We start from the raw sequence: 8,399 nt of genomic DNA, 5'->3' as shown, positions 1-8,399 counted from the left end.
CTTCTCATGCTTTTCCGGAAAATATCCCACCTTCAAATTCATTTGGTTCTCATCAAGACAAGCCAAGTTATACAGATCGTTGGAGTAGTGGCATGAGTTCCTCTTCATATGTTGGTAATTTTCTCGGTTATAATGTATCTGTTCTGCACCTGAAGCACCTTTGTTTCCATAATTTCTTTATCTCCTTTTCTCCATTCTTCTATGATTTCTTTGACCCAGCGAACCGAAGTATAGTGCATCAGAAAAATAATAAAATTATACTTTGTTTGGTTAACCTTTTTAATTGAGCTAACCTTTACCCTGTAAATAACTCAGATCACTTCCTGGAATTTTTCACTCCTTAGCTTTATAAGTTTTATGTCTCTTCTTTTCGTAACTTGCATCCCCTGGATGTTTTAATGATATTTCACTTCACGATTAGTATAGTGCATCAGAAAAATAAAGAAAGAGAAGAAGAGAAAAAAAGGTAAAGGGTGTAACTAAATCCCTTAATCGAAGGCATTAATAATGGATTGGGAGCCTTTTAAGGTGGAATGTATATATTTTGTAAACAAAACTTGTGTAGGTAGAGTAATTTACTAAACATGAACATTTTTTTTAGTAACTAAACATTTTTATTTACCAAGTAATATTTACAAAACATTCCCATTCTTTAGTTTGATCTTGGACACAAATCCCAGATTCAAACTGTACCTCTCAATACTATGTCTTCTAACTACTATCCTAATTACATATCCATATAGCCATTAGGATAGTAATTAAGAACTAATAATCTCTTCTTCAACCTTTGTATCATGCTACCTTGACCATGAATTTCTTGAACTAGTTGTCGAACAATTGCTTCAATGTTCCTCTATTTCTCTTGGAATATCCTTGAGTTCCTCTCTTGCCATATGCAATAGACTGTACCAGCTATGGTAATTCTGTACAATTCTGCTGTAGAGCTCCTTCCTTTCTAATGACTTGCAGCCCATTCTAACTCTTTCCCCCATTCCATCACCTGCCTCTGTAGTCATTGCCACTGCGGTAGTGTTCTCCATATTCTTGCTGAGTATGAACATTTAAAAAACAAATGCTCAATGGTTTCTTCTGCTTTGTTATATAGTATGCACACTATATTCTCAACACAGCCCCATTTGTTTAGTCTATCTCGTGTTAGCAATCTTCTGTGAGCAGCCATTAGTAGCATAAACTTCCACTTAGGCAGTCCTGCATTGTTGCACGTAATTCTCCTCCATGAAACTTTAGTAAATTCTCCTCTAAGCTTCAAATACATTGCTTTGGTTGAAAACTTGTCCATCTGCATAAATTCTTCTTCTGTTGGCCCAGCTTCCTCAACTTGCTTATTTGCCTTCGGTATCTTTTGAACCACCCATGATGCTTGCTTTGGGGTTCCACCTACAGTCATGTATCTTTTGTAGTAGAGGTGCACCCTTTGTATCCACATTTTATCTTCCTTTTTGCTAAGGTTCCAAAGTAGCTTACATATAAACGTTTTATTCCAGATTCCTATGTCCAGTATATTCAAACCTCCAACTACTTTTGGCCAGCATAATCTGTCCCAAGCCAACAATGCTTTCTTTGTGTCTTCTACCCCTCCAGTCCATAGGAATCTCCTGCATATACTCTCTATTACTTGGATCAATTTCTTTGGCAACATGAACACTTGTGACCAAAATACTTGTCTAGAAAACAATAAACTCTTGATAAGTTGAATTCTGCCTACATAAGATAAGAATCTGACAGTCCATGACTGAATTATTCCCAGCATCTTTTCTATCAATAGTTGACATTGTACCACTGATAGTCTTTTAGTACTTAGAGGAACTCCCAGGTACCTCACATGCATTGATCGTTTACTGTAATTACCCGACCAGTCGTTTTGAGCTCTAGCACTCCGTTCAGCAGTTTGAGGCTATGAGCAGCTTCATTTCAGGTATTATGGCTTACGTGATCGCAGCCTACTCCGCACTACTATTGAGTAGTGAGAGAGGGTCGGAGCAACTTTTACCCGATTTAGGGTCGTGATCGATTTCTATAGAGAGCTAGAATTTAGAATTGAGCATCTATCTAGTTTAGGATTGCGTAGGTGTTCTAAATTACACTTCTAATCATTTTTGGGGTTTTTGTTTTACTTCTACTATTATCAACTACAAATGGTAACTGCAACTAGATTAAGCTAAGAGTTAATCTAAAAAGGGTTGTTCAAATGGTTTAAAAGGCACTAGGGTAATGACTTTTACCTAGGTGGTTAATTGACGGATAATTAAATCTAAGACACGATTGGCATAATTGGGGAGTATGATATAACCGTTGCACGATATTACCCACTGTACACCTCTCGGTGGTTCGAGTGATTTTGCCCGAATTGACTTTCTCAAGACCAATTAGGTATGCAAATTTGCACAAGCAACTAGGGTTCAAGTCGGGTATTACTCTCTCGAGGTTTAACCCTTTAATTGGGGTTATAAATCTATTGAGTATGCCCCAATTCCTTGTTGGACCAATTTCGGAGACTTAGGCTCTCTTTCTCAAGAAGAGATCTATTCAACTAAACACAAACTAGTGTTTGCAACCACTAATTCAGCAATTAACCATGAAATTGGCCCAAATATCAAACACCCATAGTCAATCTAGCCCTAAAATACAAGACCCATCAATTACCCACACTAGGGTTGAGCCACAACCCTAGCTTATGGGTCTAGCTACTCATAATTAAATAAGAAAAACAAGAAATAAATGAAGAACAACTCATATTAATTAATCACTAAGGTAAATAACAAGATTCAATGATGAAAAGTAGATAAAATTGTCCAAAATGGCTAAGAAAGTCAAACCCACGAGCGCAGCTACGTTACAAAACTATCTAATACCCTAAAAATAGGAAAAGAAGCTATTTATACTAAGCTTAAAATTCTAGACAAAAATGCCCCTGCGGGGTTAGTGCGGACCGCACAAAATGGTGTGTGGCCGCACTAGGGCTCTGAACTTGAAAATATAGCTCTTTGCACTTGGGCAATGCGGATCGCACATAATGGACTGCGACCGCATAGGCTTCTAGTGCGGTCCGCATAAAATGGATCGCGGACCGCATAGGCTTCAATACTCAAATCTGGCACCTCTCTGATCTTGGGTTCTACGGACCGCACTAAATCGAGTACGGCTGCATTGCCTTCAATGCGGACCGCACAAAACCTAGTGCATCCGCATTTCATCTTTGCCTGGAAATCAACCTCTCTGAATCTCCTAGTGCGGACCGCACAGAATGGTGTGTGGTCGTACTGGGCCTATTTTGCCTGAGCTTGTCTTGTCTTTGGCACTTGTGCAAGTTTCACTCCTTTTGAGATGATATTTGACATCTTGTTACTTTGTTGATCAAACCTGCAATCAACCACAACTTGTGAGCCTTTTGGGACTATTTTGTACAAATTCCTAATCAAAACATAAGCAAGAAGGAGTATAAAAGGTATCAAAATCCCTAGTTATCAACTCCCCCAAACTTAAGCATTTGTTTTTCCTCAAGCAAACAAAATAAGACTCACCCCTTAAGAGAACATCCAAGAAAATTTCAGTTGTCCTAAAGTGACCTCATCTAGCCTCAATTGGGACTTACAATTGCCCTCAATACAAATGAATCATTAACAACTTTTACTCTTTTAAACACCATGGATTGAGTGCGACACAAGAGCATCAAGAGTTGACTCAACACATCAAAAAACTCTTTCTATTACTTTGGTCATTGTGGAACCCAAACTCACACATCCTCAACTCTCCCTAAGCAAACCTCACCTTTAGAATAGTGGCACTCAAAACAAGGTCAATGGATTCACTCATCTCTCTCAAGAAAAAGAGTCACAAGTCCGGCTCTAAGTACCATATGCTTGCCCCTTATGTAAGTCACCACTCATGTAAGTTTCATTCAAATCAAGATCATATAGGGCTTTTGTGGAGTCATGGTGAAGGCTTTTGGTTCAGGGTAGGAAATGTTTGGTCTAATTAGGTTTCATCTTCCCTTAAATACTTCTTTTGCTTCATTTGGCACATATTCACTTGACTCTTTTAGTCATTTTACTTCTTCCTAAGGAGTTGGAGAGACACACTGTCACTCTTTCTTATACATTTCAAAGCTTTTCACCTTTTTTTCAACTTTCCACACTTTTCATTCTTTGCTTTTCTTGAATCCCTTTTTATTCTCTTTCATATTGAACATTCTTTTTGTCTTTTTGCTTTTCTTTCTTTTTTTCCTTTTCTTCATTTTTGTGCATTTTTACCACTTTGTTGCAATCCTCGTCTCTCCCACCAAACTTATACTTTTGACATGTGTTAAGGAAAGATCGGGTGCCAAGAGAGGGTATCTTTTAAAATGGGTATAGGCTTGTATTATGGGTTTTAAAGGAAAAAGATCTAAGGCTCAAAAGAGTTGACTAGGGATCTTATCGTTGGTAGGTTATGGAAGTGTTCAAGCTATCATTTGGACCAAGGAGAGCCTATAATCATATCTCAAGTCAAAATTCACTTAGGATTTTGCCTCAACAAACATTCAGGGCAAGTTCTAGACCAATGGCTCGGGACTTGGACTTGCAATGTAATTACTCACCACATCAGCTATGGGATCGCTAAAGACATAGAGTCGGGGGCCCACAACAACCTTAGATAAGATTTGAGCACACAATGGTCCCGAAAAACCACTTGATGATTATCGGCCAACACAAGAGTCTCAAGGCCACGACTTTCACCATCCTAAACACAACAATTTATTTTTGACCATAAGATCAAAGGCAAATGTGCTAGGCCCATGTGAAGCTTTGCTTGAGGCACCCTTAACCACTAACTACTAAAATCAAAAAGAAAAACGAACGCAAACCCTTAAGAAGGTTATCACGTCATCCATCATTGGGAAGAGCCACCCGGTTCACACAACACTCCACCTTTGGAAAGAATCGTGGTATTAAGAAAATCAAAGGCTTACAAAACTTTCAAAACAAGAAGCTACGAATCATAAATAAGAAGCTAAGAACAAAAAATTTGCAGAAAGTAGAATGAATATATACAAGAGAGGATTTGAATATACAATAGATGGAATGAATATGTACAATGTAGCATAACTTTATATACAGGCCCAAAGTAAAGTAAAAGTGTGATAAATGTAACGAAATGTTAAAATTATATACAACCCAAAGATGAAAAGATAAAGAAAGTATAAAAAGGTATCAAATATATATACAATCATCTGAATGAATAAAAAGTAGGGCCTACCCCCTCAAATGAAAGCCGGCATTGTCCCCAATGCCAACTAAACCAAATAAAGCACCAAAATGAAAGAGAAAAGGATATAGAAAATCCCTATGACCCGTCTGTCTGCATGGGCTCATGAGTGGTCCTTGGGTCCGCAGTATGCTCGGGAACCTCAGACTGGTTCCTTGTGGCTTGCTGCTCTACTGCTACTAGGACCTGGGTCTGAGTCTGGACAGGCTCCTGAGATGAATCCTATGGCTGATTGGAGGAGGCCTCCGGTGGGTCTGCCAATTGGATGACTGCATCGTCCGCTCTGGGAATCATCCTCTTTCTCTTTGGAGGCCTCTATGATTGCTCTGGATAGGGATGAGCTGCTAGCATAGGATCATCGAGAAATAAGTCCAAAGGTAGTTGGTCTGCCTTCAACCGGTCAACATCAACCCTTAGCGCCTTCACGGACTCCTTGGAAGCCCGCGTCTTCCTCAATTTCTTGTGCTCCCTAGCAAGCTCCTTGAGAGACTAGCTGTGAGAAACAACTACCTTTGTGAGCACCATTTGAGTGTCGAGGATTTTCTTCTGGTTATCTAAAACCTCCTTGAGAGCATCCTCTATCGACTAGGGAACCTGTGGGGGTGGAGGTGTCGACTGAGCCTCTACTATGGTAGTGAGAGTGGACAACTTGGATGACGCTGTCTGCATCCAGTCGTTTATAATAAGAAGTGTTTGGCTCAGTCGGTGGGCAGTAATAGGATGTGCACGGGAGGATGGAATCTCCAGGTCCACTGAGGTGGATGGACCAGGAGGGATAGCAGTGGAAGTAGAGGCAGGCTCAGCAGGAGTCACTACCACAACTGGCTCTTCAGACTGGCCAGTTGGAGCAGTAACTGTACCCTTGAAATTCTTGCTCTTGGGGTTATCATCCCCCTGCATGTTGTACCAGGAAAAAGGGGCCTTTGCTTTGACTTTGATGTCGAAGGGCCTCTTTTCCACTTTCAGATCCCGGAAGTACATAGTGAGAAATCTAGGGAACGGGTAGTTTATGTCATGCTCAGCACCCACAATTGTAATAATTCTTGATATCACACTTCCTACATTTATTGGGTACCCCGCCATGATCGACGCCACCAAAACTGCCCAGTGAAGAGGTAGGGAGTTGTCATGTGTCGTGGGGTCCAACCTGCTACATACAAATGTCTCCCACCCCCATGCCTCTAAATTCAGACTACGTCTTAGAATCTTGACGCCCGCAGTCAACCAGTCAGGGGTGGTACCCGGGATTGCTAGGTATTGTGCTAGCCAGGGACGGACCTCCTCGCCCATTTCCATCTTTGCCATGTATAGGGTCTCATCCTCCTCATTGAATCCAAGGTAATCGTTTATTGTCTTCCTGTCAAACAGCACTTTCAAGTTTCGAACCTTGGTCACCTTGGAGTCCTTTTTGATGTGGGCAACGTTGGTGCAGAATTCCTTGACCAAGTGTTCATTAGTATCCACACACTCATCTAGAAAATGTTCCCAGCCTACTCTTGTTCTAAACTGCCTCCTCACATTGGGGTTGTGAGGTAGCAAGTCCCTATCCACAAAACTCCTCTCCGGGATCAACTACCTCACCGGCCACCATTCCCAGAATTTATGGTATGCAACTTTTCTCACGAACCGGTCTTTTCATGCCTCGGGTTCCTAGTTCTAGCTACCCCGCCAACCTGAGGTTCACCACCTTCTCCAACTACTTCTTCTCCTCCTACTTCCTCCTCATCTCCCACTGTACCCTCTCCGGATAATGAAGTTGTGGGAAAGGTGGAGTATTCCCTACTACCTGCTGCTGAGCCCTCAGACGACCCAGAAGATACATTCATTGACGCTTGGGCAGTGGGGGATGCGGGAGGTGTGTCTCTTAGTCTGTTCCTCTTCGGCCAGTCAAGGATGTATTCTAGCACGGAGTCTGAAGAAATCTCCTAGGAGGGCTCGTACTCACTCCCCGACATGTCAATGGCTCTATTAGCTGCTTTAATCATCTTCCTCATGTTTTTGATGTTTTGCATGGCTTGGGGAGTGAGTTTAATCATTTTTTGTTTCCCTCCCCGGGAGGATCCTCCTCTTCCCGGTTGTTTAGATCCTTTACCTCGTTATTTCACCATTGTCTGCAAACACAATCCAAATGAACTTGTTAGTTTTAGTTGCAGCAGTCAAGAAACAGAATTATAGAAAAGAAACATACAGTTGTAAAAGGTGTGCAGTGCGGACCGCACAAAAGGTAGTACGGCCGCACAGGGGCCACTAAGGTCCGCATAAAATGGTAGTGCGGTCCGCACAGAGGTGGGGTTAAGACTACCCACTCTCTGTATCAAGGAAGTGCAGACCGCACAAAAGGTAGTGCGGCCGCACATGGGCCACTGCGGTCTGCACAAAATGGTAGCACGGTCCGCACAGAGGTGGGGTTCAGACTACCCACTCAAGGCAGTGCGGACTGCAGAAAAGGTAGTGCAGCCGCACAGGGGCCACTACGGTCCGCACAAAATGTAGTGTGGCTGCAGTCCCCAAGGTTCAGCTATCAGAACAATTAGCAGTGCGGTCTGCACAAAATGTTACTGTGGACCGTACAAAGGCACCGCGGACCGCACAGAAATGACCGTGGTCCGCACCGAGTGCCCGGTTGTGGCACTAAGTAAGGATTCCATGGATTTTTGATTTTAAGATTAATTAACACCTGATTCATGTCCTTACGTGATTTCCCATTGTTTTTAACTACATGAACCTACTCTAATCAAGAAATTAACAACCATAATCTAATCGATTGAGGAAAATACGGGAAACATAGAAAAGGAAGCAGGAAAAACAAAAATTAAAAGAAATTAACAAAATTGAACAAGTAAAGGGATGTAATGGTACTAGCTATGAGCTGAAATGAAGAATAATGATTCCAAGCAGTTAGTTACGAGGAGAAAAGATGATGAACAGTGCTTCTATTAGTTCTAAGAGTTAGGGTTCGAAAAAGGTAAAAGGAGGGCCTCAGGCCCTATTAATAAAAAAAACCTAGGGCCCAGTCTCACCAACCAGTGCGGGCTGCACAAAATGGACCGTGGTCCGCACTGCACAACTATTTTCAAGCTTGAGGAGGCAACACACTGCGGGCCACATAAAATGGACTGCAGACGCAGTGGTCC

This window comes from Nicotiana sylvestris, chromosome 3 (assembly GCF_000393655.2).
Source record: "Nicotiana sylvestris chromosome 3, ASM39365v2, whole genome shotgun sequence".
Lineage (NCBI taxonomy): Eukaryota > Viridiplantae > Streptophyta > Magnoliopsida > Solanales > Solanaceae > Nicotiana > Nicotiana sylvestris.
Note: the sequence above shows the minus strand (reverse complement) of the source record.